Source organism: Pteropus alecto, unplaced genomic scaffold (assembly GCF_000325575.1).
Source record: "Pteropus alecto unplaced genomic scaffold, ASM32557v1 scaffold385, whole genome shotgun sequence".
Taxonomy (NCBI): Eukaryota; Metazoa; Chordata; class Mammalia; order Chiroptera; family Pteropodidae; genus Pteropus; species Pteropus alecto.
The window spans coordinates 884,062-908,238 of record NW_006436543.1 but is presented as its reverse complement, the minus strand read 5'-3'; the positions used below and the strand labels follow the sequence as shown (position 1 = coordinate 908,238).

The 24,177-nt window shown below is 34.4% G+C and overlaps 1 protein-coding gene across 1 annotated transcript in view; it reads right to left on the bottom strand.

Annotated features, from left to right (window-relative positions):
* DDX10 (DEAD-box helicase 10) overlaps nt 1-24,177 on the bottom strand; it is a 230,211-nt gene that overhangs the window by 132,954 nt on the left and 73,080 nt on the right. The window lies entirely within an intron of this gene.

Below are 24,177 nucleotides of genomic sequence, written 5' to 3'. Positions count from 1 at the left end.
TTACCTAAACTTGGGCCATAGCAGTGGGCAGAGAGGAGGGGATGGATCTAGGAGAAACTAATTAAACTGTCAGGCAGAATTTGATATCATTGACTACTCTTCCTTTCTTGATTCACTCATCCCTCATTATCTGTGGAGGGATTGGTTCCAGGACCCCCACGAATACCAAAATTCACAGATGCTCAAGTCCCTTATATAAAATGGCATATCTGCAGACAACTATGCACATTCTCCCATATACTTTAAATCATCTCCAAATTACTTTCAATACAAAATACAATGTAAATGCTATGTAAATACTCGTTATAATCTACCATGTAGAGAATAATGACAAGAAAAAAAGTCTACCTATTCAGTACAGATGAAACCATGTAGGCCTAACTACAGTACTAACTACATCAGCAACAAAAATTTTTTTTAAATCCTTTCTTTCTACAATCAGCTAAATCCATGGATGCAAAAAGCTGCAGATGCAGAGAGTTGACCATTCTCATTCTCTCTTCTCTCTCCTCGCTCCCTCCCTCTCTTTGTTAGATTCTTTTTCTATTCTCGAAAGTCTGTCCCCATCCCCTCCCACTCTAAATGGTCTCAGGAAGCTTTGATCCAAGTTTACTACTGGCTGGGAGCCACTGCGAATCAGATTACTGTAAAGAAAAGTTTTCATTTGTAACTTCAATGATGGTACTGTTGAGCAAAGGAATTCAGTTCTCTCCACAGAATTAGCTAAATTAATTGCTTTTATATAACTAATGTACAAACATATAAAAATAGCAGTTATAATAATATGGTGCATAAATAGTGGCCTAAGGTACACTACCAACAGATTAATAAATGCACTGAACAGAAGCAAGGAGAAAGTGATCCTGGGGAAATGAAATTGTAGAATCTAAAGTGATTTAGAAATAGTCTAACTAGAATTTAATTGCAGATGAGAAAAATTGAGCATATAAATTTTAACCATATCTAGAAGGTGTTCAAAAACGAGTGCTTAATGAATCGATGGGAGAATTTTAGTCTTGTTCTTTCTCTGAAGAATGTGGGGTCCTCTACATCCAAATTCAAATCTGAAAATATCCTACAAAACTATAAGAATCATAATTCCTAAGCAGAAATCTAAAGAAAAAAGGTGGTTTCTAAGGTAACCAAAGCCCATAACCATACTATACACACTCTAATGTATCAAAGTCATCACCTGAGCTTGTCAGAAATTAATTGGAAGCGCTGATATGTTATATTTGTGCCCTAAGGCTGCAAGCCATTAAACAAATGAACTCCATGTTCTGCATTAGCAGAATTTGCCAGTGGCTTTCTCAAGGAGAAAATGTACCTTTATGGAGGTCAAAGAGAGTATGTGAGAATAATCTCTTCTGAAGGCTGTGCTCTTAACTCCCCATGGCCAACAGGAACAAAGTCCTTATATTATTACAGAAGCAGCTTTTAAAATCTTTTAAAGAGAAATTAAAAATAGTGCAATTCAGTTGTCCTAGTAATATAGTCTTGCTAATTTTATTTCTACCAGGAAAAAAAAAAGTCTGAAAATTGTTCATCCAAGAAAGTAAACAAACAATAGGGGGAGATGACTCTTTGGTTTGCAACATTAACTATACTTTTACAACCTCTGATAACTGACAATCAAGATTCTGCTTCCCTTTTAAAGGAAAGCCATTTCAAATACAAATTGATAGACACATTTTAGAAAGCAAAACAAAAACCTTTCTTTTTTTACTCTCTGGGGGCAAGAAGAGAGAAGAGAAAGGGTCAATAGGAATAGAGTTAATCTCTCCATACAGCTCAATATTAAAAATACCATTTGGTATCTATCAAAAACAATGTTATGAAACTATAAAGTTTTTTCATTCAATCCAATTCCACTAAATGAGCCTCTTTGTAAGTTTATCAGCTGTCACCGCGTTGTAAACTGCATTTAAAATTATTTTCCTTCCTCTTGAGAATTTCATTTAATAGGCTATGTAAATTAAGTACCTTTATTTACTGCCCTATCTTAATAAAGAGAGAGCAAGTTGTCAGTAACAGAAACCTTTTTTTAACAATATAACTCAAGCATCTACATTAATAAATTGCTTGAGTCGAATACTAAGAATATATTACTTCGATGCATTGTAATAAAATAGCATCCCTTGGGATGCAGACACAAGACAAGTATATTTATGGAAGATGTGGTAAACTAGGAAAATTACGAATCCAATTAGGACTAGATAAAGACCTCCAATACAAAGCTTTTTAGAGCTCTTGATTATTCAGATAAAAACTATACTGAAAAACAAACCAAGTAATACAGTTTGCTGCCATAAACAAACAAAGGGGTAGCGGGGGAGATCCAGAAACCACTCCTCCAAGTCATCTCAAAAGTATTTCCTTTTGATATACAAACACAGGAAAACAGGATAATTTTATATTTTGGAGACTTGAGTCAGCATCAAGTAAGTACATGGTTGTATTATAAAGTCTATTCTATTATCTTTAACTTCAGCTACCCTGTGCTGTGCTCTGCTATTTATAGTTGTCCCTCTTTGTTTCATTAGTGACATAGAAGACCTATTAAAAGAGGCAATCCAGCTGTAAATTGGCATTTTGTTTTTGGAAAGCAAGATGACAAAACATCAATATCTATGCTCACACTACTCATCTCCTCACCTACCATTAAATGTCCACTCTTTTCCCAGTGCTTTCAATAAACCATAAGAAGAACGGTATACCAACGCAATGAAATACTGTGCAACTATCAAGACCATATGAATAATTTTTAAGTGAAAAAGAAACCCTCAAATTGATATGGCGAGCTCTAGTTCTGGAAATGGCAGAATACTTTAGTACAGACTAGCAATCCCACAGAGGAAAATTTTACACTCTACACAAACTATATAAAACAACTCTGAGAGCAACCAAAATCAGGCAGAAACAAAAGGGAATTATCAAGAGAAAAGGAAATCGTGCTGGGTGAAATCTCCATTTTATTAGTTTTCTATTGCTGCACAACAAATAACCACAAAGCTAGCCACTTAAAACATCACTCATTTAATAACTCACAATTCTGTGAGTCAGAAATCTACCTAGCATGGCTAGATAACCCCCTCTGCTTAGAGTTATCACAAGGCTGAAATCAAAACATTGGCTAGGCCTAGTTCTCATCTAGAACCTCTGGAGAAAAATGTTCTTTCCAAGTTCACGCAGTTTGTTGGCAGAATCTAGTTCCTTGTGATTGTAGGACTGAGGTCCCTGTTTCCTTGCTGGCTGTCAGCCAGGGACATCTCTCAATTTCTTAAGACAGCGATTTTTAAGCCAGGGCATGTCAAATCCTCCTTATGCTCTGAATTTCTGGAGTTCCTCTTCTACCAGCCAGAGACAACTCTCTGCTTTTAAAAGATCTCATTAGCATAGTTAGGCCCTCAAGATAATCCCCCAATCTGAAGGTAAACTGTTCCACATAAGAGAGCAATCAAAGGGATAATCACGGGCACAAAGGATTAGGGCATGGAATCCTGAGGGGCCATTTTTAGCATTCTCCCTACCACAGCTTTCACCCTGAGGAGACTCCAATCCACCCAGTATGGACTGCTAGTCCTGAAGCAGAAAACCAGGAATCTTATGAGGAGTCAGAACGTACAGCTCAGGTTCAGAGAATCTAAAAATTAAGAACAGAAATCCTAAAACAGAGGGAGCCACAGATAGGGTAGTTCAAATGCCTATATATAATTCTCAATTCTTGGCTGACAGCTACAACGCATATGTAAGTGACAAAACCCTAAGCAGCTCAAAGAGAAACAACAGCTGGAAGACAGAAAGAGCTGAGTAGATAGAGAACTAAGCTCCTGTTTACTGAAGGAGACAAATTTTGGAGTCTGAGTCCCACCTAATTAGAAGAGTTTGACCTTGGACATTCCACTGAAACTCCAAAATGGCTCCAGGACTAAAGAGTGTGACCCAAAACTAAAGATAAAAACAAAACAGAACTTCCTTAACAAGACCAAAACCAAAGCCATGCAAGTTCAAGGGGGAACTGTCAGAAACTTAACCTCCTGGTAGAACAACACACTCATCAGGAGAATATAATAAAATCCAGAGTCTCTACAACACAACATCTGGAAGATATAATACACAATAAAAAAAAAATCACTAGACATGAAAAAAATGTGGCTCACAGTCAAGAGAAAAACCAATCAGTAGTGATAAGTCCACAAAGGATCCAGATACTGGAATTACTAGAAAAGGATTTTCTATAACAAATATCTAAGAGAGCCTACAGGAAAAATAGACTTAGTGAGGAAAAAGATGGATATTTCAATAGAGATTGGAATTTAAAAAGGAAAAGGAGAAATCTCAGATTTTGAAAACAAAATGTCCAAATTAAAAGATCTGTCAGACAGAAGTGACAGTAAATTGGAGACAAGAGCAAAAAGAATCAATGGCTCTGAAAACAGGTAAACTGAAATTATCAAAACTATCTTACAACACTTTTGATTAAATGGACAAATAACCAGAAAAGAAAACCAACTAAAAGAAACACAAAAAGAAAAAAATTTGAATATCCCTATATCTACTAAAGAAATTGAATTCATAACTTAAAATTTTCACATAAAAATTCTCCAGGCACTGCTGGCTTCACTGGTGACTCCTATCTATCATATAAAAATAAAATAATCTTTAAAACATTCAGCTTTTCTTATGAGGCAAGCATAACCCTAATACCAACACCTACTAAAGCCTTTAGAAAATTACAGACCAATATCACTCATGAACAAAGATGCAAAAATTCTTAACAAAATATTGCAAGTTGAACCAAGCATTACATAAAAAGGATAATACAAAGTGACCAATGTGGGTCTAGCCCAGAAATGCAAAATCCATTAATGCAATTCACATTAACTAAATAAGGGACAGAAACTATATTATCATCTTAATAGATGTATAAAAAGCACTTGACTAGATTTATGCCAATTCATAATTTTAAAATGAAAAGCACTCAGAAAACTAGGAATAAAGGAGAACTTCCTTGATTTGATGAAAAATAACTATGATGTGGGTAAACAGACATCTGGTTAACTTTCTACACCTCTTTTATCATGTATCTTCTACCCATTAACGGTATTATATATCCATGACCTTTACGTTTAGCATAAAAATATCTCTTGTTGGTAGACTGCATCTGGACAGGGAGAACTACTAATAATCTGATAGGAAGTATAAATTCAAGCTTCTTTGTAATGAACATGTCCCTTTCAGGGACCATGGAAAAGACAACTACCGAGTTGTTACAAGAGATGGTAGTTTCTGAAGGGTATGAAGCTTTCTAAGCCGGTATGGCTTCCCTACCCACTCAGTGTGGATCTGGTCTCCTTACACCTTAATTCTCACGGAGTGGTGGGGGCAAAAATTAGCCCATGGAATGCAGCAAGGACTCCAAAGAGGAGGAACACCTGTGGCTGCCCTAAAGCCAAGTATGGCAATCACAGTCTTTCTTCCTAATCCAAATGTTTAGGTGAATCTTGAGTAGGCAACGTTAAAAAATCTATACTCTATACCATACTTAATGGTGAAATGTTAAATGTATTTCCCCTAATATCAGAGAAAAAGGCAAGAATGTATGTTCTCGCCACTTTTATTCAAGATTATATTAGAGGTCCTAGACATTGCAGCAGGGAAGGGAAAAAAAAAAAGTCAACCAATTCCTTGGGTACAGCCTGCTGCACGAATAACAAACCAAGATCTTTAGGCATTGCTTCGAGATGTTGAACTTTACTGGATAGATGCTAGAGTTTCAACAACTCAACTCAGATACTAAAGCTTAGCATAAATTCTTTCTTTTTACACTTTTCAGTTAGCTGGTCACCAATTCCTTAATTAAACAGATGATAGATGTCACTCATTTATATTTGTTGATACAGTCACTCGATTGTCAAATAAACTGTGTGTTTCTCTGTGAAGGTCAAATTCTTCATAAGCACCCATCTGCCAGTGTAACCTGACACATTTAAAAATCGGAATACATAGAAAAACCAGTTTAAGATTATTAATATTTTTCATTTCTATTTAATTTCTGACAGCTCACCCTCATATTCACAATGTTTTCTTCATTTCACTAATGAGCTAAAGACAGCTTTCATCATTTATTTCACTTCTTTCAGAAATAGATGCATTTGGCAATATCAACCATTTAAATAAGCCAATGTTTAATTCTGAATAGGTTTTGAAAACATTTCTCTGTTCTGTCACTCATAAAGCTACTTGGTACTGTGCTCTTTCAGTAAAAGCAAACATGTAAATAAAGTTGTAACAAATTATCAAGGGTCAATAGCTGCCCGCCATCCAATCACATACTCTGATGGGTCTTCTTCCGGTTCTAGCAAGTTAGATGCTGATTAGAGGAGGCAATAATCTCTAAACAGTGAGCGCAATTTTCACTAGAGAGGAGAGGGAGCAGATGTCCAAAGTCTTCTTCAAAACATACCAGGAACAGAATGAAACAGTATACTTAATGTGCCTACATTTTTCTGTAATACAAACTATAAAAAGTAAAGCTCAAAAATCTTGACTGGGGGAAACAGAGAACAGTGTAAGAAGGACTATGTGAGGATGGTTGCTTTGGGGTTTTTTTTTGGTGGGGGAAGTAGTGGCAGAGGATATGAAACAATATTTTCTATTGTAACCAGGTATGAATTCCAGGAATTGAAGAAAAAGTTAATGCCTGAGGTATAATTCAAGATTTAGTAAATCAAGGCAGAAATTTCCAGTTAAAAACAATGGAATGAACTTTCTAAGCTCCCTACGAAAAGGATAAATTTAAAAGCAGATAAATAAGTATAAACCCCCAAAGACCAAGAGAAAACAGCAGACAGTAGATATTAACAAAATTTTATATTATGCTAAGTGGATGAATGATGGTAAATAAGTCATTACTGTGAAGAAAACTGTAACCTACATGCCTGCACAGGGCAACACTCACACTACGCTAGCCTAGTCACATGGCCAATGGACAAACGGCTCTCATCTCACCAAGTGCATAAACTAAGGCAAATCCTCTTCCATACTGTATACCAAATTACAGCATTAATTTACTCTACAGTTCCTACTAGATATAAATAAGACAACACCTTGACTTCTCTTTCTGGTTGTAAACCATTCCCAAGGAAATGAAAAAAAAGCTAGTATTATTAAGTACTTACACAGACTTTCCTTAACAGCTTACACAGTAATAGTTTAGTAATAGTTTTTGTTGTGGTAGTTTTTCATGAGAACTTTACTCCATTCACTCACTAAGCGATTTCATTTGTGCGGCTTTGTAGCATGGTACATTCCTCAACACAGCATTCTGTCTCTGGGAACCAGTACTTTCTGTCTTGTCTAATTTAAAAGCAAGATACCGTCTTTTTTTTGTTTCTCTGGGCCCATTAACTCATACTCCCAACTAGCAGTTTCAGGGCTGTCTCCCTTCTCAGCACTATGGCACATTCCAAAACAGTTAAATGAGAATATATTATGATTTTTTAAACATTAGTAAGTTTTAAATCCCTTTTTATAGGCAATTCTAAGATACAAATGAATTACTCTTACTGTATTTTGCCATCCACAATTTGGCTATATATAAACCAATGCCAAAGTTTTAATATCTATGGAAACCAATATGTGTAATTCTGCAATAGAATCAGATTCCAGGAATAGGTTGAGAATCAACTAGATAAGTGAAAGGTGCTTTTGGGTATGTGTATGTGAGCACACACGTGAACATACACATGTGCACAGGTTAGGAAGCAAAGAGGAAAGAGAAAAGGCTCACAGATCTCCTAGACATAATTTGATGGAAGAACAGAACCATAAGTAGAAAACAAATTTTATATGGCTCCAAAAGAGAAAACCATGGTATGTAAAGAATGTAGGTAGGCAGGTAGATCTCACCAAAAGACAACCTACCAACCGTAACTGCTGCTACCTTGATAGCTAAAATCTCAGAAAGGAACAACCAATCATCTTGAGCAGAAAGAAGAGAAACTTAAGGCTAAGTTGAGTTTCTGTCACAAGTAATTTGTTCAACCACAGGTTTGTTCCTGGTAGTCTTTGGCTAGACAGCACTGACAATGGTTTTTGACAACATCTCCCCATCAAAAAAAGAAAAAGAAAAAAAAAAAACCTACAAATTTAGCCTCTTACTTCAAGGAAAACAACTGACAGTGTTTACTGCCAAAGATAAAATTCAAGGTATCAAGAGAAAAATCATATTTTTAGAAAACTTGTATCTACTGTGCACTGGATTGCTTTCCAATACTTAAAAGACTTCGCTAATGAGAACAGTGTTGATATTAAGAAATATGGAGTTTGTTTTGATATTATAAAATGAAACAGGTCACTATTAGGAAGATCTGCATAACTCAGAGATCAAATATTGTCCAAATAAACAAAGCATGATGTTTGCTAAACAATAAAAAAAATTTAAAAAATAATATGTAAGTAAAGTCTTTTCAGAGTGCAAGATAGATCAATGGATTTTATTATAACAAAAAACAAAAAGTTCACAGATGTGATTTCGCATTCTACATTGCAGTTTATCTTTAAGAAATAACCACTGGTTCATTTCTAGTGTAGTGTCAAAGAAGAATGTCATCCACTTCTCAGTATAAATCTGAGAGGCCAGATTTCCTTCATATACTTACTTCAATGAAACATGCTGCATAAACAGATTAAACTTAGAAGCTGTTATGAGAATCCAACTGTCTTCAACTCTATTCGGCCAGATGTTAAAGAGATTTGCAAAAATACAGCAGTGCTACTTTATCACTAATTTTTTTTTAATTTTGGAAAATGGTTCATTTTACATTAAAAAACTTTTATATTAAGGTGCAATTTCTTATTATTTTAAATTATTACAAAAATTTCTGTTCTAATTTCTAATACAGTGAATATCAAAAGATTAAAAAGAATACAGAAACAAAAGCTCTGCAGGGCCCTCAAATAATTCCTACAAGTATCAAGAGTTCCTCCCTATGACTATTACATTTGAGAACTGCTAGCCTAAACCATTCCTACTTTTCAAAACAACTTCACTCCTTTTTCTATGCACTAGCTTCGATAACTTTCTAGGAGAAATAATCTACATTCAGATTGTTCAAATCTCATTTTACAAAACTAGCAGGCATAACACAACTGAATTACAATTTAATTCCCAGATCTCAATAATATGAAACTAAGGGTATATACAAAAACACTAGGTTCAGAACAAATTGAATGAAGAATAACAGGTGAAAGTGTATTTACATTGGCTGGTCTGAGAACTTTCAACCCAAGAAATTAAGCTAAAACAAGCCTGAGATACCTCTGGTACCAAACAAATACAATACAGATATGAAGAATCATATCTGCAAAGTAGACCACATAGAATTTCCATAGATGAAGGTGACCTGAAGATAACCTGAGAATCCAAAATTATAAAGCATACAAGAAAACAATCCATCTTTAAAAAGAGTAACCATATACACAACACATAATGGTTTATATTCCCAAAAATTTTAAATAAAAGTATGTGGCAGAGACTCAAATAATTAGGTTAAAATTTATTGAAGATGAAAGAAGGAAAGAGAAAGAGAAAAGGAAAGGAAAAGAGGAAAGGAAAAGAGGAAAGGAAAAGAGGAAAGGAAAAGAGGAAAGGAAAAGAGGAAAGGAAAGGAAAGGAAAGGAAGGGAAGGGAAGAAAAAAAAGAAAGAAGAATGAGATAGTATTTTTAGGGAAGATTATAAAAAAATCAAATATAATTTATTAAAATGAAAAATGGGCACTAAAATTAAACCTTAGTGGTTAGGCTAAACAGTAATTTAGATACAGATGAGGTTTGTAGAGAGTAATTAGAAGATAAATCTGAGATATTAAGCAGAAGGCAGCCCAGAGATAAAGGAAAATATAAAACAAAGATTACGAGACATGGAAAACGAAATGGAAAGGCAACATATATTAAATTTTAGTTTCAAAGGAGAAAACAATGTTAAGAATTTTTTAGTATCAATGAAAGAAAAGGATCCTCAGATACAGGAAATATGCATCCCAATCAGTGAATCCACAGAGAAAAATCAGAAGGGAAAGACAAAGTACTACAGAAGAATGACAATTAGACTAACACCAACAATAGCACAAGCTGGAAGACAGCAGGATAATATCCTCAGACTAACGAAGATAATAGGCAGACCAAACATATAAATGAAAACATTTTCAGACAAAACCAAAGTACTTACTACTACATACCGTCATTGAAAGAACTACCAAAACCGGTATTTTGCGAAGAAAACAATCAAAAACGAGAAAATGGGACACAAGAAAGACTTGAGCACATGAGTAAATGTGCAGGTATATTTTTAAATTATAAGCACTGCTGTCCAAGGGAAGGGTAACAACTAATGTTGGAGGTATAAAATACGTAAAACCAAAATATTCAGCATTAATAGCATTTAGGATGGAAAAGTGAATAGAGTTAGTGTCCCAAAGGGTCTCATATTGTACAAAAGGAGGGCAGGGGAAATGGTTAACTTCAGACTTAGTTAAATCAACCATGCTTTTATAACATCAAGGGTAACCAGAAAGTTTAAATGTTTAAGATAACCAGGTACACAAAAACTAAAATATACTGCAGTGTGCTGAAAGCCAACAAATAAGTGTGGATACTGACATAAACTCCTCTGTGTTTCACAAACTCTCACTCTTCTCATATTGTATGCAAACAGTGTCCAATTGACATATGAGACAATGAGAGTGCATAAATCCATATATAAGAAAAGCTTAGTTTTTTTCTTCTCTCAAGATAAATATATACACGAATCTAATATTTTCTTTTGGCATCCCAATGGATCATCCTACTCTTCACTTTGAAAAGATAAAGATACATGCCCAGGATTCTACAGTAAGGACAGCTTCCCGAGACAAAATACTCATTGGCACAATAAACCACAAGTTAACAAGGTAAAGAAAGAGCTAAGTGAAGGGTGTTCCAAAGAGACATTAGCATGAACACAGACCAAAGGAATAAAACAGTATGGTCTGTGTAGGACTGTGCAGTTCTAAACTGCTAGGGCACAAAGCCCATCTCCCTGGCTTTCGCTCCTAAAAGACAAGAGGAGACGTCCTTATCCCCGCTACGCGAAATAAAGCTGCCGGTAGATCCCAGTCTAATCTTCTCCATCTTCCTTTCTTCATAGTAATCAATGTCCTATACTAGCCACATGTTATCAAGCATCAGCTGCCTAAATTGGAAAGTATACAGTTTTATTGTTTGGCCTCAAAGGAACATGAAATCTGAGTTCTGCTTTATTGGATAAAATGAATTTCTATTGTAGAGATGCACTTTTACATGCCTGTTCTCAGAATGCATCTCCGTATAAAACAAGTAATTACAAAACTGAATTCCAATAAGTAGTAAGACAATTCCACAGAAGAATTCCTTACTAGCTGCTGAAAGCATACACACATGCCAAGGACTGCTGGTGGTATTATATGATGAGGTGGTATTATATGATGAGGTGGTATTATATGATGACGTAGTGCCTAATACTACTTTCTCTTTCACTCTCCAATATGAAAATTAAAACAGCTCACACCCCAAAAGTGGAAGAGTCTCTTGCTCAAACAACCACTTAATGGACATCAGGCAATTAGCACTCACTACTTAACAAAGAGCTCTCAAAGTAATTAGGTTTTCCATACCCTTGAAGTCCAATTGAAGCTTTTAATCAACAAACAACTCAAATCCTAAAGGCTGCACACCAGCTTAGACAGTTAATTTCTCCCTACCAATATTCTGCAACTGTAGTCAATTGTTCATTCATTTATTCATTCACTCGGTCAGTCATTCATATATTCAGTGAGTGTTAACTATGTACCAGGCATAGGTGCTGGGTATCTTGTAATGAAAACAGATGTTCCTGCCCAATATGACAAAGCACTTCCTCAGTTTATCACAGAACCATGACTTTCATTAAATTAAAATTCTTTTCATATTGCTTTAATATTCTAGTAATACAAATAAGAGCCACACCCAAGTTACTGTAACATAACTTTGTTTCAAATCTAAATAACTGGGATAAAGAAACATACACGTCTTACATAGTAGGTGCTCAATAAATGTCTGCTACTAGCAATTATGATCATTTTAAAAATCTAAAGAAGTAATCAGTTTGCAATGGTTTTCAAACAAGAATGTCCGAGGTCATGCACTTAAAGAGCTACATTTATCTAGATTGGTTATGTACTTGAATGAAGTACAGAATTTAAAAAACCCAACAGAGCTTTTTATCAAAAAATAAATTACAGATCAGATATTACATAGGAAGAATAAGGGATATGTAATATTAGGTATATGGTACGAAATCAATTGTACAGCTATATATTATTTTACTTCTGAGGAAAACTGCTGGGTTCTGTGAGGCATACACTAGAAAACAAAACAGTTCTTTACTAAGTTTATAATCTAGTGGAGGAGAAAGTGGATACAAAAATAACAGAAACAAAGGGAAATACAATTAGAACTACAATTGCAGTTTATGGAACTATGGATTATTCTACTGGGGAAACACCCAGTTCAAAATCATTTTTAAAAGTAATATAGCATCAATTAAATTTAAATAAGGCTTTGCTCAAGTTAGGAATACAACTGTGGCTCACTGTGATCATCCAATTTTGTAGGCACCTATGCTTCAATACTCCAACATAATAGAAACTTTGTAAATTTCCTTAAAACATAATGAAATACAGCTACAACGTAAGGTTCTTTACAGCACCACCTAACCCAATCTTGCATTTCATTCAATACCTTCTCACTGCCCAATATAACATGCAAAGCACACATATGACAATTAAACGATTGAATTACAGAGCTGACATAACAGAAAATCTCATCTATTTAGAGACATCAAAAGTCATTTTGTGATGCAAACATGAAAAATAAAGTATATGAACAAATGTCAAACATCATGCTTAGTAATATATTTTGCAATGCATAAGTAAACTGACATATAATAAATACAGAATAACTCTTAAATTTAATGTGAGGCTGTCAAATTTCTCAAACTGCAGTCAAAATATTTTATTTCCTTTCAGCAGCTGAAATGAAACTACAGCTACAAATATTTTTCTGGGCCAAATTTAAAGACAGAGCACCTAATTTACTGAAAAAACTAATAGCACCTTGTCATCTTTCCTAAGTAACATTTCTGAAGGAGCTGTAAGTAATTTTCTAAAACCACAGTATGTAAAATTTGAGCAAATATTTTTTCTTATCCATAATCAAATACTATAATTAATTATATATAGTTTTAAGAATTCAATGAAAGGACAATATGAGGATGTAGCATAAAGCTCCTGAAGCAATCTACTTTTTAAATTCGGCACTACTACAAGCTGTTGACACTTCCATCGATTTTAAGCAAGCAGTAGGTTGTTATATTCCTTGCTCCAGTCAAGGTACAAACCCACTTTGGGGAACTGGCAAAATATTATAAGTATCGATTTCTCTGTCTCTTTCAGGTCTGTGAAGAACTTTTGCTTTCTGCAGTATATTTTTATTTAATTTGAAAGTCATTTAAAATCTTGTGTGAAAGTTAGTATCTTAGTAAAAACAAAAAAATAAAAATAAAATTATAATCTATGTAAATTTGTTTTCATTTCCATGTGTCTAATATGAAGAATATACTTTTAACTCCAAAGTTAACAGAATAAATATAAAGTTTTAACTTTATGTTGTAATTTACACTAGAATCACCGTCGATATGGTGATTCTTCTAAAGTCATTTTACCCAACTACTTATTCATTGTTTACAATCATAGTTTTCAAGTCATTATAGACTTTTAGAAAACAAAGTCAAGGAAAGCAATGTTAAGAAATGCATTCTGTACCTCCTCTTATTCCATCTCAAATTAGACTTTTTCTTGTATTTGCAATATCAAGACGGCTTTTTTTTTTCTTTACCTTTGTTTTGTTTTTGTTGTTTTGCCCTTTGGATGTCCTAATTTACAACATCTATTTGCAAATAGTGAAAGTGATCTGTGTTGTAGTGAACTTTACTTTTTAAAAGCAACTTCAGGATCCTTTTCTTTCCCTTCTGACCCAAAATTAATTAACAAACCCTGTAAATATTTCTCTCGCTCTTCACCTTGTTTACTTGGCTAAACTTAAAATTCCCTGGAAGCAATGATATCCCTTTGATGTGGTGTTTGATTTTTCCATAAAATTTTTAAAAGCAAACTTCATTTTGTTGCTAAAAATAACACAACATACACTGTCGTGCAAAGGCAGTTTTCAAACATAAGTTTGGAATTATAAAGATACATTAAAATACAAGATTTTTCATTCAAAACCTACCAAAGGTTTTAGACCATTTTTGTTTTTGAGGGCAAAACATCTCCACAGTTCTCATAATTATCATTTCTCTTTTCACCTGGCCGATAAAATATTGAAAACTCCATATACGAACAGTTAACATTTATCAATTTGTATCTTCTGCAAATTTATAAACTGTTAGAACACAGTATATTCTCTCTTTGAATATCAGCTGTTCTTATATAAAATTTTAAATCTGAGCTGTTTAATGCTGGACTGCTAGGTAGAAAATGTTTATTGGGGTTAAAAACCCTCTGCTTTTTCCCCACACATACATTTGGAGTAGAATCAAGTATTTTCTCTCCCATTTATTATTTTATTTCCCCCATTAAAATAGCACCTACTATCCAATGAATCACAACTCAATTTAAAAATTCAATTTTAAAAGTCCACTGGTCTTTCACCAAATGACTTTGGTTCTATCAAAGTGCAACTATAAAACATTTCAAAAATACAAAGCTTTCAAGCCCATTTTAAAAAGTAACCCAATAAATTCAATACTGGAAAAAGCATGGTGCTCACTGACAAAGTAAACCCTTAACACATGCATACTTAAGCGTTAAGCACTCCTCACATCTCTATGACCACAGACGTCTTACCTAGTTATTTTATTATTTAGAATTATTTGTTATTAACACATTGTTTCTGGTTACAGAATGCCTTAAGTTACTTTTCAAAAATGTTTTGTTACTACGTACTCTTCTTAAACCAAGAGTCTTAAGAGAGACTAAGTAAAAATAAGCCCAAGTGAGGATGACCCTCAGCAAAGCCTAAGAAATCACACATCAGTGCCATCCACCTCCAACAGAGGAGCTATCTATCATTCCCACATTAGTGCTCAGTTCCCCTTAGTCCAGAAGAAAAATTCTAGATGACCAGTGGGTTATGTCCTGCTTTCAGAACTCCTTCCTAGGTTTTTAATCTTTATTCCCCAGTTTTTAAGCCTGCATTCCTGATCTGCACTGATTGTGCCCAATTCTCATCATGAGAGTGATACCAGCAATGGAAAATGGTGTATTTATTATCCTGTAATCCCTGGTTTGTTTGTGTGCTTGTTTTCACAAGCACAGTATAAACTGAACCCCACACTGTCTGCCTGACAGCACAATCTTCCTAAATGGGAAAGTAGCTCAAGGAGGAATAACTACTCATTCTGTTGAATTTTGTTACCTAAATAGGGACTGCTGATATACTTCTACCTCATTAGTACACAACTGTTTTATATGTTTGAGCACTTCATTCAGTAACAAGTGAACCAAGTAGAACCATCTGGGAATAAGAATATCCACAAACATCAGACACGTAGAGCAAGGAAGGGAACTAATAGATCACCTACTCCGACCCTCTTCTGTTTTGAGATAAAAACTGAAATTAAGTGTCCAGTTTAGAAATTAAAATAGCAATTTGACATAAGGTCAATAACAGTGTATGGACTGACACTAGTTTGCAGATTGTACATTGGACAGTACTGCTTAAGAACTAAATAGATGTTTCTTTGGGAATTCCTAGTTTCTTTATCTTGCTACCAAAGATGCTCTATAATATCCGTCAAAAGCAGAACACATTACACATCTAAAAAAGTCCTTCTGTCAATCTAGCAATCCTACTCAGAAAATGAAATGAGCTAGATTTGAAGTGAGAAATCCACACTGGCTTCTGGTATTCATTCCTTTTTATTCCCTATATTTCTCACATCTATTTGAAAAGTTCCAGAATTTATCACAGATCAAGGCTGGCTTGCCAGTTTTCACTGACAAAAATCTACCTCAACTTTAAAAAAAAAAAATCTATTCACTATGCGCCATTCTTCTGATTTTTAGCACTTCTTTATAAATCTTCAAGTATAATTCAGTAAATCTGAACACATCTACGATTCTCTTTAAAAGCCAAGCATTTAATTTAATGATGTAAAGATTAACTCTTCATTGTTTTAGGTGGAGGGATGTGGAGAGAGGCAAATGATAAGGGGGAGAAGGGTTAGGAGAAAATGAAAAGCGATCCTTTTATGGCTCATATCTAGAAAATATCAAGTTCCTGGAATAATGCATCAATCCAAATGCTTAACTATTTGTCAGGTTAGATGAAATTGATTGAGAACTTACTATGAAACAAGTGTAGAAGTCACTAAGAACTAATAATAGGAATTAACTGTTATTTTGACATATTTGAGCCTTTTTTAACAGTAAGGTCATAAAGACTCACTGTCCATTTGAATATATTCTTACAAGTGTTACTGGAGAATTCCATGCCTCAAGATTTCATACTACTACAGGCAAAATGCCCTTGAATTGAATAAAGTTATTAAGACTGATTTTTATTATGTATTGGGTACAAACTTTGTTATGATCATAGTACTTAAGTTACAGTAGAGGTCAACAGGGAAATGTTTTAAATCCACAAAATGTCTCCTGCAACTTTGGCCAAATACACCTAATACTTAAAATAAGGTCAAGTTGTTTGTTCTCTAACAGAAGCTTTACTAGCCCACTATGAAGTGATTAGGGCAAATCAGGAGGGGTTTGGGACAAAGAATTAAGGAAAAGTTACTTCTGATTCACACCTGGTAGGCTGTAATATTAATGTTCTCAACAAAGAGATTTGGTAAATGAATCGGATTTAGTAAATGAACCTTTATCCATGTACACTACTGGGATAGCCAAGAACACTACTGCCGATGAGTTGCTCATAATTCTTCATTTAAATATATGCAGGCCTTCTTTTCTTAAAATAATTTAAGAAAATTAAGAACAGGAGGTTCAATCCAAAAGAAAGATTGTTGTTCTAATCCAACCATGAGAACTGAGCCTGAGAAGTCCCAGTGAACAATAAACATCAATCATGTTTATTCCTAATGAGAGCAATAAGTCAAACACTGATTTTTTTATCTTTATATTACTACAGAATATATTACACATATTTACTTAATGATTTATTACACATTATACTTTATTTTCCATTCTAGTAAATCTCCCATGGTAGTAACATATTATGCTTCCACATAATGTATATTCATATTTTCTGCAATCTATAACTCTCCACACTACCAAGTTTTATTTCTTACAAGATACTGCCTCCATCTGATGGTCCTTTCTTATTCTGTCCCCAAATGAAAGAGGACAAAAGATATGCAAGTTAGAACAGAAACAACACTACAGCTGCTGAAATATCTTACAATGAAAATAGATCTACATTTATATACGTAGTCCTTTCTCCAAAATACTCATCTCCCTGATGCAGTAGTCCATATATGTTTTCTGAGCTCCCCAACGAAGAAGCTTGTAATTGTTCATCTCTTGATCACTGAGGACAACACAGTAATAGAGAAAAGGCAATCTCGCCAAGGCAGAACAGACAGCATTCTAAATCAAGGAAGTTTTATATTAGAGGAGATGAGAAAAAAGTCTTTAAAAGTTAACATTAACAGCCATTTAGAAAGTCCAGAGTCAAAAAGGACCAGAAGTATGACTTCAATCTCTCTAAAATTACTGCCACGCAAAATGAAATGCCGCACAGACCACCCAAAAAAAAAAAAAAAACTGAAGAGCTGCCTCTAAACTATTGTTCTTCAAAAGGAAAAGAGAAAAACACAAGTACATAATAAAGTGATTTCACAACATAATGAAAATGGAAGTCAGGCTTCCTATACAATTTCCCTGCTTTTAGTATAACAGAGGTGAAAAGCAATTCGCTGGTTCACTCATTCTTGAAAGGTGTTCACACTGTTGCCACATTCAGGAAAGAGGAAACAAAAAACCAACCAGGTCCTTGGAAGTCTTATCACACTACAAAATAAAAACTATCTGAAGTGATGAGAGTTTGAAAATTGTTTTCATTTTATACCTTGTATTTTCTATTATTTTTTTCTGTAGGCCCTGGTAAAAACACTATATAGCAGTTAGGTTTTGTCAAACAGCTAGAATTCCAAGAGTACGTGCTTAAGTAACTAAATTACTTTGTTTATTCGATCATCTACTCCCCAAGATCTTGTACATCATTTCGAAGAAGATTTAATAAATAAATATCCCTGCCAATCACAGGGAGAAAATCATCATCAAAATAATACATAAGAAAGAACATATGGCAAAAGCTAAAAAAAAAACCTTAACACTTCTTTTTGAGAACGGCACAACAGGAGGTTTTTCCCATTCCTCAACTCCAGACTTCTGCTTCAACAAGTCATTCATTTATAAGTTTAAGGTAACTATTTCCTGTACAGGCCCCAAACCTAGTTTTTAACAAAAGATGTTATGTTGTACTTTAGTAAAAACACGCCCTAAATCAAATCTCAATATAATCACATAGTTGTCCAAATAAAAACATTACCATAATTTCATCTACATGTACATTAAAAAATACAATATGAAAAAAGGTATTCTCAAACTGAAGCTCCTAAGAGGCCCAAATAAATTTATTACCTGTAATTCTAAAAGATAAATTTAAGAACATTCTCATATGAACTAATGCAAAAGCATGTAGGAACTTGAACAAGTTTGTTTTTTTAATACTTCAAATGTAGTAATTATTTTTAAATTATATAGAAAGTATAAAAAGTAAGAACATTTTAATGTTTTTTACCTTTCCCTGTCTCTCCCATAGTCTTCACCCACAACCATCCTCACCCGCTCACACATCAAACCAAGTAACCAATTTCCTGCAGAGATACATTTCATAAAGACATAGAAAACATCCCAATCAAAATTCAGTCTTATATACAAAACTCTTAAAGTTTAAAGAAAACTTTACTTAATGCTAAGAAAAACCAACCTATATACATACCACACAGAAAACATCAACAAAAAGGAAACGTTCCAGATTCAAACAAAGAACAACCAGTATGAAACATTAAGAATTGGGAGACATACCCTCCACTCACACATACAATTTATCTCTAACTCTCACAGTTGGATTTTTTTCCCCCATGAATCAGGAAAGGCCAATTTCTCTAAATATATCAAAACTCTTTCATAGACAAATACAGCAACACAGTGAAATGAAAGGAGGCTAAGAAAAACACCCTCTCCATAAAAATATCTCCTTTTTTGGCATAATATGGATGCCTACAAATTCCTTCACTACGTGGTAATTTTCTAATAACACTAAATATTCCTGATAAAATATCACATCTAAGGTAAGCAGCATCTTAAAACAAAAATTTTACTGTCATATCCTAATCTGAGCTAATAGATTAAAGAAATTTATGGAAAATCTACATCATGAGCTATTGTTACCTATGAAGAAAAAAGATGCAGGATAATGAGGTAAAAAAAGTTCTGCCTAATTTAGCATTTGTCAAATTCGGAGTCTTCAAAGTTGTAGCCCTGAGACAGATGTAGTCAAGAGATCTCAATGAAGTATAAATTCCCTATAGGAACTTATAATGCTGCATTTTCATTTCAATGACACTCTAAAAACCTTAGTTTACATTCTGGATCAACTGATGACCAGTCTACAAGCAAACCTAACATCTGAGTTCAGTGAAGTATTGACAAACATACTGGCACCAAGCAGAACTGCTGAAACTGCATGAGCAAAGGTAGAAAAGTTCAGATAGAGTAGGAGCACGACTCATCACATGACTCACTGCTGTACCAGCATGACAAACTAAAAACAGCATCATCCATCTCATAAAACACTATTTATTTGAAGTTTGACTTCTAGCTAATAGATTAAAGAAATTTAATCTAGCTAATAGATTAAAATAAATATGTATATAGGTTGGTTTTTCTTAGCATTAAGTAAAGCTTTTTTATTTCCTTTTGATTTTATAAGTATATGAGAGCTCTAAGTATAAAGAAATTAGACATTGTTTTATGTTAAATTATTTGATTATAACTTAAGAAAACAATTAGATAGCATCTAAAAGAAAACAATGATTATGTGTCACTCATTTTTAATTACTTTTATTAACCATACTACTACCAACCTCTACTAGTCCAGAAATCAACATGGCTGAAGGAAGAACTAAAATGATATGAACTGAACTATAACAGCACTATTAAATCTAGCATGGTTGGTAGAATGGACCAAAAAATAACTATAAACAAGCGATATTTCTTATTTTTTCTTCTGGCTACCATAAGGGCATTTCAGAAACAAAATTATAATTTAACTAGAATATGTAGGACTTTGTGGTCAGTCCCTGTGGTACACAGAGAAATGTTTCCCCCTTCCCTCCAAAAAATATGTCCACATGCTAATCCCTCTATCCTATAAACATCTTATGTTACAGGGCAAAGGGGAAATTAGGGTTGCAATAAAATTAAACCAGAGAGATCATCTTGGATTATCTAGGTGGGTCCAATGAAATCCCAAGGATCCTTAAAAGTGGAAGAGGGAGGCAGATAGAGAGGTCAGAGCAATGTGATGTGAGAAGAACTAAACCCACTGTTGCTAGCTTTGAAGGCAGAGATAAAAGGCCAGGGCCAGGAAATGTGTGAAGCTTCTAGAAAGCCAAAAAGGGCAAGGAAATGCACTCAGTCATAGAGCTTCCAGAAAGGACCATGGCCTTGCTGATACCTTCCTCTTAGCCCACTGAGACCCATGTCAGAATTCTGAACTATAAAACTGTAAGAAAATAAGTCTGTGTTGCTTTAAGTCACTAACTGTGTAGTTATTTGTTACAGCAGCCACAGAAAACTAGTACAATCCCTCTATTACCCCATCTTCCCCATACTATATATCCTATCCTGACATTTTACAAATTCCAGAAGCTTGATTTTTACATTTCACTACTTAATATTTCCTATAAGCTATTTCAAATCCTTTATAGACTAAGCCCATATGAACTTTTTAAATAAATGATACATTGTCAAACGTCCTGAATACCCAACTGCACATGAACCTGCAAGTATATTACAGATTCACCCCTCACTTGCTACTGTGAATCAGGGTTTTTGTGAGATGGTGGCTATTTTCTTTTTGGAGTCATTTAATAAAATTGAGCAGGGGGATGACTGGTTAGAAGGCTTAGGAACAGTGAAGATTTGATACTACCACTATGAGTAAGAGGAAGGCAGAATGAGCTGGCCCCAGGTGAGGCTGCTGTGGCACTCGGCAGCCAAGGCTCAGGAAGTCGGACAGTCAGATGAATTCTGGTGTAAAGTTTGTTAGGCAGATAAGGGAGAAAGTCAAGCATGCAATGGCATTAAAAGTATTGACAAGAACAAAATAAAAAGGCTGAAGAAATGGATCACAAATTGGATAGTGGACAGAAAGAAAATAAAGGCAGCTGAGGCTGACAGGTATTAAGAAAAAGAACTGACTGGGGGACTGGTGATTGGAGAAGAGCCAGAAACAAAAGAGAGGGAGGATAATAGATTTAAATGCTGAAAGGTTAAGACATGAAGACCAGAGAATATGATATAGTTTCCAAGAGGGCACTGAGAGGTAGTTCCAGAAGGAAATAAACAGTTAAAAGAGTTTAGCCAAATCTAGGCAAAGCAGAATCACAAGACTTTGAAGAGAAGCTTGATTATTAAGGTTGATACACCAAAGAAGAAAACAGCACTTTTTCAGAAAACCCCTTAAGGGGCACTGGCTGAAGAACTGTTGGACCTAGAAGCTTTGATAAGTATGAAAATTATCATAATAAATAAAAAGAGTGGTATGTGCCCATATCTGCTTCCAAATCCTATAAATAATCTTTAAAACTATAAAAATATGGATACCAGCAAATATTTTTAACTGGATAATTACATGAATTTATAATTAAAAGGTGTAGCTTATGTAACAGATACACAAATGGTGGCAACTGAGTTTTAAGAAATCAAATTATTCTGATATGCAACATAAATCATGAAAAGGAGAATAAAAATTACTTCTATAGAGACAGGAAAGGAGGAAGAGTATGGAGATGAAAGTAAATGCACACAGGCCAGTGTTTTGGCTTGGGGAATTCTTTGTACGGAGAGATGGGATGGTTTGGGGCCTGGGTTGCTAAAGTTATGACTGAGATAACCTACTGAAGCTACAGAATCCAGGCTCCAAAGATTGTCCAGCTTCCCAACACAGCAGCTTCCTCAGCAGTCTTACCCTCCATCCACTGCTTGGGGAGAATCTATTTCACAGAAAAGTTCAACACAAACCTAGACTAAAGTCAAATGCTCTATGTTTGCTATATCTGTTTTTCAGATCTCTCTGAAGTGAGGAGAGAGAATTAATATGTGTGGGATGCTCAAGGAATTACAACAGAGATGATTCTACTTAATAAATGACTTTACAACTTAATCTCCTTCAATTAAGACCAAAGGAATCTAAAAGAAACATATGACTGGATGAATGTTGACTGTAATTTACTAAAACATAAGAACTGCATTTTTCTCACCATATGATTTCACTTATATGTAGAATCTAAAAATCAAAGTAAACAAGCAAAACAGAAACAAAGTCAGAGGTACAGAGAACAAATTGGTGATTGCCAGACGGGAGGGGTGTTAAGTGGCTGGGTGAAAAAGGTGAAAGGGATTAAGAAGTACAAATTAGCAGTTACAAAATAGTCACCATGATGTTTAAAGTACAGCATAGAGAATATAGTCAATAATATTGTGATAATTATACATGGTGTCAGGTACTAGACTAATTGGGGGAATCATTTTGTAAGTTATATAAACGTCTAACCACTCTCCTGTACACCTGAAACTAATATAACGTTGAATGTCAACTGTAATTGAAATTTTTTTTAATTAAAAAAAAAGAAGTATATTTTTTTTCACTATAGGACTAACCAAAAAAGCCCAGTGGCAATCATAAGCCATCCATAAAGCACAAGAGATACTCTGAAAAACACCATGCGAATACTACCTTATTGGTTTAGACAGGCCACACTGAAGAGGACTTCCAAAAATAGCCAACCTGAAGTCTGCAGAAATTTATTCACAGCTCTCACATATCTGCAGCTCTGACAGCAGAACAATAAGGATGTTACAGGAAAAAAGTTACTAGTTCAGGTTTACATAAACCAAAGATCAGGTAAGTCCACAATATCTTAAATCAAAAGAAAAGTCCAACTACATGCAACAATCTAAAAGTTAAATAAATAGCTCAGCGAAGTGAGTAAATTAACTTCAGTGAAAATATAGGGTCAATTTCAATTTACCTCTATTCAGTGGCCTTATTCTCAAAACAACTATAAATTTGAACTTCATTATGCTTGCAATCTGATTAAAGCAGATGAAGAATGCAATTTCATCTCAGTGAGTCTGACATCCAAATGCATGAGATTTCACAGCACTGGAAAATTTTCTATGTAAGAATCATCCAGTCTAATGAACAACCTCAGGCTGAATTTCATTAAATCAATGTAAGAAAAATAAACATGAATTAACCAACAAAAAATCACATTCAATAAAGTTTACTGCAAACTAACCTTGCTGTGGTTTGAAGAAACATCTTTAAAGAAGAAAACTATAGCAGCACTAATGAACCAATGTAGCCAGAGGCTAAGTATGAAGGAAGGTGCAAACTTCTGACATGATGCATGATCTTAGAATAGTTCCTTTACCTTTACTTCAAGGGAAAAAAAATCTGTACTGAAAACAGCTAATATTTGTTTATTGAGCACCTGTCATACACTAGACACTTCTCTTATTTAATTCTAAGAACCAGCCTTTGAGCTAGTACTATTATTGGCCCTGCGATCCAGGAAAGAAACCAAAGGGAAGAGAAGTAATATTCCCCAAGTCACAAAATTGACAAATGGTTGAAGCAAGATTTGAACTCATGAAGTTTTACTCCAGAAGCAATATTGTTAACCACCCCACTACATTGTCTCATAAATGGTAAGCTTCTCTATGTAAACATCTGAAAATATCATC